The sequence below is a fragment of the Metopolophium dirhodum genome, chromosome 4, assembly GCF_019925205.1.
Source record: "Metopolophium dirhodum isolate CAU chromosome 4, ASM1992520v1, whole genome shotgun sequence".
Lineage (NCBI taxonomy): Eukaryota > Metazoa > Arthropoda > Insecta > Hemiptera > Aphididae > Metopolophium > Metopolophium dirhodum.
Window position 1 is genome coordinate 10,004,433 of NC_083563.1, and position 11,655 is coordinate 10,016,087.

At 33.8% G+C, this 11,655-nt stretch overlaps 1 pseudogene; it reads left to right on the forward strand.

Annotated features, from left to right (window-relative positions):
• The first annotated feature begins 610 nt into the window (after nucleotides 1–610).
• On the forward strand, nucleotides 611–10,292 carry LOC132942802 (eukaryotic translation initiation factor 4 gamma 1-like; annotated as a pseudogene).
• The last annotated feature ends 1,363 nt before the right edge of the window (nucleotides 10,293–11,655 follow it).

Below are 11,655 nucleotides of genomic sequence, written 5' to 3' on the forward strand. Positions count from 1 at the left end.
GAGAGAAAGAGAGAGAGAGAGAGAACGATATAATATAGACAACGGGACGGGGGAGAATAGGAGGAGGAGGAGGAAAATGAGAAACGAAAATATGTAGGTATACCTACGGTAAAAGAAAAAAAAACACGGGCTAGTGGTGCTGGTAGAGTAATAACGAGCTTCTGGGAGGTCCGCCGGGATGCTGGGGTGGCGCATCGTCATAAATGGTGACTGCGGGGAGTGTTAGCAGCTCGACGTGTACACTGTGCATAGGTATATATGTATATATAATATAATATTCTCGTATACGCATATATATATATAGTATATGGGCACACATTATACGCGTATAATAAATATACCTTATATATATATATATAAATATTGTATTACGTAGGTATATATTACTATCGTGTAATATATTATAATAATTATTATGCTCGCGTGTAATCATCGGGTTCCTTGTTTACGACGCGCGTATCATATATATATAGGTATATATCCAAGTGTGTGTGTGTGTGTGTGTGTTTGTTTGTGTGTTTTCGGACCTTACCGATTAGACGTGATGAAAACCAACTGACGCGACGACGCCTGTAATTTCGGAATGTCGAAGAATCTGGTGTAGAGGGATATGGGTGTCGGGGGATCGTCGGCGGACCTCGGGTGGCGGGTGACGGGGGTGTGTGTGTGTGTATAAGGATGAAAAAAATAAATTCGAAACGGGAACGGGTAATTTATTTATTTATGGGAGGATAACGAGGACGTGAGGATAATTGGCAGCCGAAGGCCGTGGGGTCTTGTGTGTGAACGTCGAAGTGAAGAATCGCCGTGTAAACCTATCTGTCCATACACGCATCATATACGCGTACGTATTACACACACACACACACACACACACACACACACACACACACACACACACAAACACACACACACACACACACAAACATTTATTACCTACCTACCTCTGACTATTATAATGTGCAAAATTGTTATTTATTATTATTGTACCGCATGCGGTGCGGTTCACACTTTGTGCCGCTGCTGCGTGAAAATAAACTGCGCGTCGCGTATTATATGCAAATCCGGACCGCGATCGTGTGTCGATTCTGTGAAAACGCTCGCGCGAAAGAGGCGATACGGTCGTGCGAAACGTCGCCGACGGGCCGGCGCGAAACGGGGCGGACACGTCCGGTGTCGTATATTATAGGTATAGTGTGGTAGGCATTATACCTATAGGTATAATATTAACCGATTATGCTAAATCAATTTTATTTTTTTATACTCTGTCCGCGCAATCACGCTCGCGCCAAAATACTCGCGTATGTATTTAGCTATATAGGTATTATGTATAAGTATATAGGCACATCGCGAGTCGCGACCACCAAAAACACAGCACCACGTCATCCCCGAAGAGGTGTACACAATGTCTGCAGTATAATAAGTAGTACAATAAGCGTATAGTCTGTTATAGTTAATAAAAAATAATGTATAGAACATCATGACGTATAGAAACGCAACCGGTCCGATGGTTATGTAATTATTATTTGCAGTCGATCGTAGTCGTGTTTTCGTCGATCGACTCGTTATTTTGTGCGACTTCTGCAGCTGTCATTATTCACTATACACGCCTACAAGAACATATACGCCAATTTAATATAAATTGGATGTCATTATAGTGATTTTCGACAGCGAAACTGCTTTGGTCGAATGCCAAATTCGTCGAACACACAATCGTCCAATAAACACAATATGTATCACAGACCCAATTCGTGAACGATATGGTTACTATCTGTACTTACGTTGATCTTGATATGGATCATCCACCTTTTATAGGCATGTGTATTGTTAAGGGTGTCCACGGAAAATCAGTTAATTGGATGGGAGATTAATCTCAAACCCTATGTCCACCATTTTTATTGTTATATAATATATAGCCATTATAGGTGTACACCGTACACTACCTACATATCTTCCATATCAAAATCACATCACTGCGGATTGGTGTAATACCATAATTATTCATAATCACATCATAGAAATCAAAAAAATGCATGCACGAAAAGCAATAACTCCTAGGTACAGTACTGATGAAAATGTTATAGCATATGAGGTAAAAAAAAAAAAAAAACATTTTACACTTAACTAAACGTTCACGCAGCAAATTATCATTGTGCGTAGAGCATAAAAATAGATTACAGCCATCCGTAAACAATATAAAACGCAAACACAGACCTAAACGACGACCGCTGAATACAACGTTATAGCCGCAACGGCTAGTGGCAGAGCTTGGAAACCGCACCTCGCGGGAACACACCGCCCGGTATCAACCACAGCGTGGTAGAAATCATCCGGTTGTCCGGTTCGATCGAAATACATCGTTTTGAATTCGACTACACCATCTTAAAATCACCGCAGCGGCCGTCTTAAACCACACCGTGTTGTGGTCTACTTGGAAGGTATATTATCGCTGCGGCTGTAACCGGACAGCGGTGTGTTCACTCACTGTAACTGGCGCCGTGGCCGGACACAGGCCAACCAATCAATCGGCCCGAAAAAATGTTGCAGGTGCAGTCCGGGAACATTTTGCTGCACCCGTGCACGCGCCTATGATCAGCTGTTGCATATAACAACGATATAAGTTCCTAGATCGGATATCTGCGCTCTGCACTCTGACACTCGCAACTCGTACTCAGCAGATCACTGAGATAGCAATTTTTTCTTTTCTATTTTTTTTTTTATTTTAATTCGAAGATGTAACCTTCGGCAGCGTGGCCATCGAAGGGCCGTATAATATTTGGCACAATAATATTTTTACACTTTTAGCAAAAACAACATTTTTTAAAGCGTTATATATACATTGGTGTATTATAATTATTTATGGAGAAAGGAGCTTATACAATACACGACGCGCATAACATACAAAGTATAAAATACACGTATACGCGTGTGAGAAGTCTACTACCTATACGAAAAGCGAAAAAACGAAATGTGTTCGCCGGTTCAAATTCACAGCCCTACTTTTATACATATTATATTATACGAGCGCCCCGGGCTGCGGCGTCGTACGAGCGTTTTATCATTATTGCACGGCCGGCGGTGGGTACATAACGGGCAGACATAAACGTGCCCTCGTTAACGCGCGTGTGCGTGTATATATCTCGCACGATGACGTGTATAATAATAATAATAATACGTTGATATACCTATACATACACATAATAATAATACGACGGACCGAGAAAGAAACATATCGTGGTGGTGGTCTCTCCTGCAGCACTCAGGATACTCGACACATATCATGTATATATATATGTGTGTGTGTGTGTGTAGTCGTCTTTGAGGCGGTTGCGATTTGCCACCGGTATAACTTTTGTTTGTACACGCCTCCTCTCTCGCCGGCGTCCTCTTCCACCGACCACGCGGATCCACTGCAGACTGTGTGTGTGTTTTTTTTCCCCACTCTCGGTATCCGAGACGATATACCTATGCGAGTATAATATCATATACGGATAATATACATACCTCACGAAAACAACAAAGTAACACACACACTCGTATAATATGCGATCGCGCGCGCCACTTTTCGGTTATTAGGGTCCATGCGCCGGGTGGGCCACTCGCGTCGCATAGAGCGAAAAAACTGTATAATAATAATAATAATAAAAATTACAGGTTCGTGCCAAAGGGAAATGCCCGGGCCGCGCGTATATTATTATAATATTATAAATACACTCTCGGCCACCCACGACACCCACGACCCAGCACGATGATGAGGTAGGTGCTGCCGGCCGGCCGCTGCGATATGTGAGATTGACGTCCCGCAATATATGCAGTATATCGGTAGATACCTACCTGGCTACTACGGGCTAGCTCGGGAGACACGTCTGATTTTTTTTTTTCATCTCCCGCGAAATGTGTACGTCTTGATCATAATATTATATGTGATGTACATTTCACAATTTCACATCATAATAATAATATTTAATATGTTTGGGAAATGTTACCGACGTATAACATCACAATACGTCCAGTCATATATTATTATATATGCCGGTACCAGGTATAGGTACGCGTGTATAATTACATTTAAAACAGATAATAAAAATATAGTATATATAGATACTTTCCCAAAAAAATTAGTTCACCTCATTATGCGCACGATTCGTTTTCGTGCGTATACGACTTAATTAAAACTTTGCTACCCGCGATTCTTAATGTAGCCATTACGTTTGTAAAATATAGAGATCACACTTGCGTGTATATTGACGCATATCCTGCAGTATATCTGAAGACAATTTATTGTAAGACATGGTCTGGACGTCTGGTATGGTTTTTTCCTCTATGTCATAAAAGTTCCAGCAGACCCCGAGCTATTTCTCGCTTGCATCACTCTACAATGTATTCGTACCTAGGCCGCTGATCGGGCCAAACATATTTGGGGGCGCTCGTAGCACTGGGAAATATATTTTCTTAAAGCCCGTTCACAGAAAATCAGCTTGCAAAACACTGTTTGATACATTATTTAGAACGGACGTTATCGTTGAAAAAATGTCACAAAGGTTCGAAACACTATCAAGGAGCAACGTTTGCACGGAGCTGATTCCAATAAAACATTTTCAGCATCCATCTCATATAGAAAAGTATAAATACGCCACGACTGCAATTTATTTTGTTTGACGAACACCATTATAATATCTAAACATAGTTAAATTTATTTGTTTTTTATAGAAACGAGCTTTTAGGAACAATTTTCTCCATAGAGACCTAACCTGTAGGGAAATTGATGTGTCACTAGATTAACTTCTGCTGTTAACCAAACGTGTGTGTATATATAAAGTTTTCTAATGAAATATTTATCAGTTATCACTTATTGCGACACACCACCTGTTGTGTGGAGTTGATTGTTTCGGAGACATCGTAATACACTACAGAAACCCGCGGGCTTAAAAAATTTACATCTGAATTAATATCGCGTACAATTTGTATTATAGGTATAAATGGTTATAGCTATACGCAGTTGCGTAGGTCATCAATTATGTATTATTTATTTGATTTTGACGCCTCCTCGTGTATATATATATATATATATATAACATATAATATGGATTATAATATAATATAATATGATCATATTATAATATCATCCTATCTGGAAATTGGGCGTTTGTCGTTTTTATCGATACAAACCGGAATTGCAGATAGCCAGAACTTAATAATATAATTATTATTATTATGACGCAGATAGTAATTTTATAAAAGGACGAAAAACAAATAAAACTCGCGCCAGTCCATTAACGAATATAATTTAATTTAATGTCCGTCGACATTCGAACAATGAGGACGGGTGAAAAAGGTCGTCGTCACTCGCGTGTCTAGCGGCCGATTAATATGATAATATACGTATATAATAATATGTAACATATAATATATTGTAATAATGCGATGTATATTATTATTAATATTTATTATATTGTGTATCCTATGCCTAATAATGGGACGGTTGGAATATACATGTATATAGGTACTCCGCGCATGGCATTATTTTGTGTATTTTATTTTTTTAGTATTATTATTATTATTAATAATCTTCTGAGATATTATCTGATATTAATTTAATGTAAACACACGAAATCCCCGAAAGGTATATTAACCATCAAGAGCGGGAGTGGTCCGTCATAATCGTTTGTATATCTTTCATAATAATTAAATACCCTGGGGGTCGGGTTATTTTTTTTTTCGGTCAAGGCAGGTGATGTATATTAATTGTGTACTTAGCAGCTCCGCGTGCTGCACAATGGCTTTATACGATTTTGATTTTTACCTCTTTTCACCAGTTTTTTCGCTCAAGTGTGTATATTATATACATATTATGCTTATATAGTATCTGGCCCGCGTGCATTGCGTATACAACAACGACTACAGAAACGAAAAAAACCATAATTATTTATACGGACAACCCTTCGGGATATTTTTCCGTATGTAAGACCGTAGGCGTATATATCGCTGCAGCTTACCTACACGGTTTTTTAGTTGTTACGTTCATATTGTAAAACGCTGTTGTTTGCGTTGTTTGCTGGATAATTGTATATAGGTAATATACAATTTTCACCCGGTCGAGAAACGGTCGTAATCGATGAAAAAACACGTCATTTAAAGAAACAAAAGTGCCTATACCTTATACCAATATATAAAATATATAAGATAAGATGAGCTCACGCAATATAATAATTATTATTCGTGTTTATAGGTATTACTGTTGTTTAACACATAACGTGAGCTAATTATTAGCCTACACGACGACGAGGGTATACCTATATTATATGCTGACAAATTGATCCCGCGTCCTGCGAGATCCCGGTGACCATTCTGATAAGATAATTTATAATATACCAGAACCGGGTCTTTAAAACCGACAACATATCCCTCGAGTCGTTATGTAAAACCATCATGGTCGTTACCATATTATTATGGATGGGATCTCGTTACCCGGGTCCTAAATTTGTTAATACAACAACGACGAGTATTATGATATAGGGATACCTATATATCAATAGGACTATATAATATTGTGTATATATTTTACTGACCCGATAATTATTAACGTGTTATACATTGTTTGTTGGAATTCGACATGTTCCTCTACTGATCATTGCTATACAGATGACACACGACGAGTGCATCCAAACCACATTCGATCGATGAATACACCACCATCGATATGACTAGGACACACGATGACACGTCGGATGTAAAGAGTTGTGATGCATCGGTCGTGCATCCGATAATTATATATATATATATACGGACGTACAATAACGGGAACGCGCGTGTACATTATAATATTATATAGGACAAGAAGCCTGTGTAATAGGGTATGCTAATATTTATTTATTTTGATTATTTTTTTCGTATTGAAGTATTACACTATATAGATATGTTGGTACATTTTCTTAATATGATTTACAAGCCTATACTAATGGCGTCTGATGTAAAAGCTAAAAACATTCTATACCAACATCTGCTAAAAAGAAAAAAATGATTTAATAATAAAGATTTTCAATCACATATATAGTGACGTCATAGTGTCATTAATGCTACCTATATAAGTAAAAAATATATAATATATAAATATTATATATTATAATTTATAATATACATTTTAGTATTTTACTGTAGAATATAAGTAGGCGTGGTCCACCAAGTGCCTATAATTCTGTTCTGTGTTGATATTATATATTTGATATTATAACAATTAACAACAAGCTTTAAGATTTATTACTTATTATACACTCGTAAAATTTGAATAATTTAGTGTATTAAACATTAGAACATAGGTACTGCAAATCTGAATTGAAACACTAAAGCTGGTTTTACACGGAGCAATTTAAAAATCGAGGCTCAAAGTGGCAAAAAAAAATAACAGGTAAAATTGTAACCTCGATATAATTAATATTTATTGTTATATACCTACTTATATTACACGACACACACCATGATTATACTTATAGTTGTATAATATAGGTACCTATACACATTCACATGCATACATAATAAATAAAATAAAATATAAATTAATTTTGGAAAATAATATCAATTAGTCCACTATGGAAATCTGTTTAGTACCTTTGAAAGACAGTGAAATTAATTTTTTGCAACGAAAGAAACCAATATAATAGCTTTTATAGGTTATTTAAATTGTATTTAGTTGGATTTAGTTATATATATTAAGTTGGATATGTATCCCCATACATGGTTTACAGATCTATGGGGCGACTCGGAGGCAGTGAGAGTGCTGCTATATGGATTACGGAAATTAATATTGAAGAAAAGAGACTCAAATAGAATAGTTTTTATTTATTAACCATGCAATAATAAGTGTTATTTAGTCTCTATATATGTATACATTTTAATCGTTAATTTTTAAAATTTGTATTATTTTAGGAAGTGTTAAATACTGTAAGATCGATTGTTTATCATTTAAATGATGACAACTTGGCTAAGATGACACAAAAAAATTATTGCTCTGCCAATAAACAATGTTAAACTACTCGAAGAAATAACAGATATAATATTTGATCGAGTATGTATATATTAATAATGATTATAGTTTCTAACTTCTAATTGAACTTGTAGATTATCATTACTTTTTATTTTGTTTATTGCATTATCGTTTATATATCCATCTAGGCTTTAAAAAGACAAAATTATACACATATATACGCCCAGATGTGTGCATGTATGATAAATGACTCCAAGTTTAATAAACTTGCTACACATAGTAAAACTACATTTCAAAAAGTTCTATTAAAAAAATGTTCAGATGTATTTTATACTTTAACAAAGTATCAACAAGAATTAAACAAATTAAAAGAAAAGATGAAAAATGATAAGATGGTAAATAGTTATGTTGTCATTATATTTTGTTATGACTTATGATTATTATTTATTATTATTCTTATTCAAAATAAGTTTACTAATTTTTAAAGGTTGAGTTTAATTATACTTAAACAATATACATACTATTATTTGTTTCCCAGGTACCAAAGAGGTGTATATCCACTTTAAATAATTTTCAATTCGATTTCAATAAAAAATCCATATGCAATTGCAGGTGTGTTTTGAATTAATACTATTTATTTAACTATTACTTAATATTTTTTTTTTTATATAAAATATTATTTTTGATAGATTCATTGGTGAACTCTTTAGAAATGGTGCTTTTCCAGAAAAAGTTATTTTGTCATGTATTACAGACTTAAGTAAAGAAAATAATGACAATAATGAACTAAAAATGCATTGTTTATGTACAATACTGCAATTAGTAGGACCAATGTTATCAAAAGTAACAATAGAAAATTGCCATGAAGAAATATTGTTTAATATAAATACAATTTTTTCTAGACATATGATTTTAACAAACCAGTTAATAAGCTTGTATCCTCTATAAATGACCATGGCATATCATCGACACTAAAATGTTAAATACATCAAGTAAAAAGAATGCATCCAAGGGTTGGAAGAATGAGGGTAATTGTTTTTAGTTTTAAAATAACTTTGAAAAACTACTGCCGTATAAGTGTTGAGTGTACCTCATCATTGAGTCACTGTGATGGATATGTTAGCATTTTTTTTATATAATAATTATATGATAAATCATTGCATATGAAAAACAATTTTGAGAGGAGGTGGACATGTTTTTTTAGTAATTTGTATGGATATTTTAATATATTTATATTGTTATTAGTAATTTATTTTTCTGTTAGTCCTACGATAAGTTTGTTGCTAAAAGAAATTGTAGATAATATTAATTGTTGTTATTAAGAGGATGTCAGTACACAATTTTTTTTCTCTCTCTGACCCACGCGCAACATAGAAAATGTGAGTTGAACTAATTGAAAATAAGGGAGGGGGGCTTTAAGGCATAAGACCCTCCCCCAAAAATGTCCAAAGCCCCCCCAAACATTTCCAGGGTGAATTGACTTGACCTATTATAAAAACATGTCGAATATGTACAATTTTAAATTATAACATTTTGTACACTCATAACAGTCATAACTAGGGTTCGGGATTTAGAGCACACACAATCATCAAAAAGCACTTAAATACTTCATATAGGCAAAAAAAGCACGACAAAAACTATCAACACAAGTTTTTTTTATATTATCGTTTAATTTTTTTGCTTGTCAAGTTTGTAGGAAACAATCATACAGAATTTTTTGCTAACCAAACCTAACCAACACACATGAAAAGTGTGTATACATTAAAGTCAGATATGATAATGGCAGAATGGGTATATGATGAATGTTATGATGTTCTTTTTGATTTTATCAACAAAAATAAAATTGATGTATGTTCCAACTTCCAATATCACCTACTGTATAATATTTTCTGATGTTATGTATATATAATTTCCATACTTACAGGAAGTTATACAGTTATTAAAAATGTGTAATACTTGGACTTTCTACGATCCAGTATTGTTCGTTGTCTCAACAATTCTTGTAGCTTTAAATGAAAATAACGATGTAAGAAATCACGCTGGAAAACTATTAGATAGTCTCAATAGAAAAATAAATTATCAACGTGTTCAATTCAATCCGGGTAAATAGTATAAGAAAGTAATTAAAATAATTTTTTATATGCTCGTTAACTGTTTTAGAGTCAACAAAGTATTGAACGATTTGAGCACTAAGAAAGACTATCCAAATTTGTCCAACTTAGTTTTAGATATAACTGGTCAATTCTTGCATTCTTGTAGCTCTAGAAGAAATTCAAAATGTAAGGAATCAGGCCGGAAAACTTTTAGATAAACTTAATGAAAATAAAGTTATCAACATGTTCAGTTCAATCAGGGTAAATAATGTAAGAAGTAATTAAAATAATTTTTTATATGTTCGTTAATTGTTTCAGAGTCAACAAAGTATCGAACGATTCGGGCACTAAGAAATAGTTACCAAATTTGTCAAACTTAGTTTCATATATAGTTATATATCAGTCTAAACATTAAAATTTAGTAATTCCTGTTGAATTTAAATTTAAATTGAATTTATCAATTAATTACATATCTTGTAGAATTTTGTAATAAATAATGTTTTTTGTTGAATTATCTTCCTTGTACATTTTTAGATTCTGAGCGAAGCGATGAATTTATTGATTTTACAATGATGTGTGTTTTTTTTAAATTTTTTTTTGTGTCTGTCATCACCTTTTAGGACAGTAAAAGTGCTTGGATTTTCTTCAACAGTAACTTTTCTGATAGGAAAGTGAATCTAGTTGGTACTTTGGGCTAACCTAAACTTTTCAGTAATTTTCAAACGCGACGTGAAAAACAAAGGAAAAATTAAGGAAAAACGGGAATTTTTACGCAAAATCTGTTTACGAGAAAATCGATTTTGGTTTTTGGTGCAACTCTAAAACAAATGACCGTTGGTACATGACATTTTGACTGAATGTTTATATTATCATTTTCTATACACGATAACATTTCCCAAATATTTTGACTTATTTTGAGCTGTTTACGGACATTTTCAGTTTCCATTTTTTTTTGTTTTTTTTTGTTTTTTTTTTCTATAAATATCAATAAAATTTTATCTGTTGGGTAAAAAAGTTTGAAAATTTAATAGAAGGCTCCTAGATTATTGTTTCAAAGGCAGATGAAAAAAATTTAAAATCCTTAGTCACAGTTTTTGTTTATAAGCGTTTAAAGTTCAAATCTTGACAAAATACGGAAAAATCACGAAAATTAGCAAATTATTTTGAGTTTATAATTCATAAAAATTTTTCTTTTTAAATCTAAGGTTTGAAAATGTAATACAAGATCATCCATAAGTTTGTCTACTTTTATCAAAAAAAAAATGTCTACAAGAATGTCAAATTAATTTTTTATGAGCGTTTGAAATTTGAAAATATTACTGACGGTTAAGCACAGATAATGTTTTGTCCTAAACGTTTGATAATGTTTCTATTCACTCTAATATCAAAACTAACAGCAGCACACTATCGAAACTATATAGTGAACGAACATTTGCTATGACATACGTATGCAAGACCGAGACAATAAAATGTCATGGGTAGCGTCCTCTTAATACACAAAATGATCTTTAAATATTTCTATAGGACTATATTGACACCAATCTTTCAGTAATAATTTTTAGCTAACTTTATTTTGTCCAT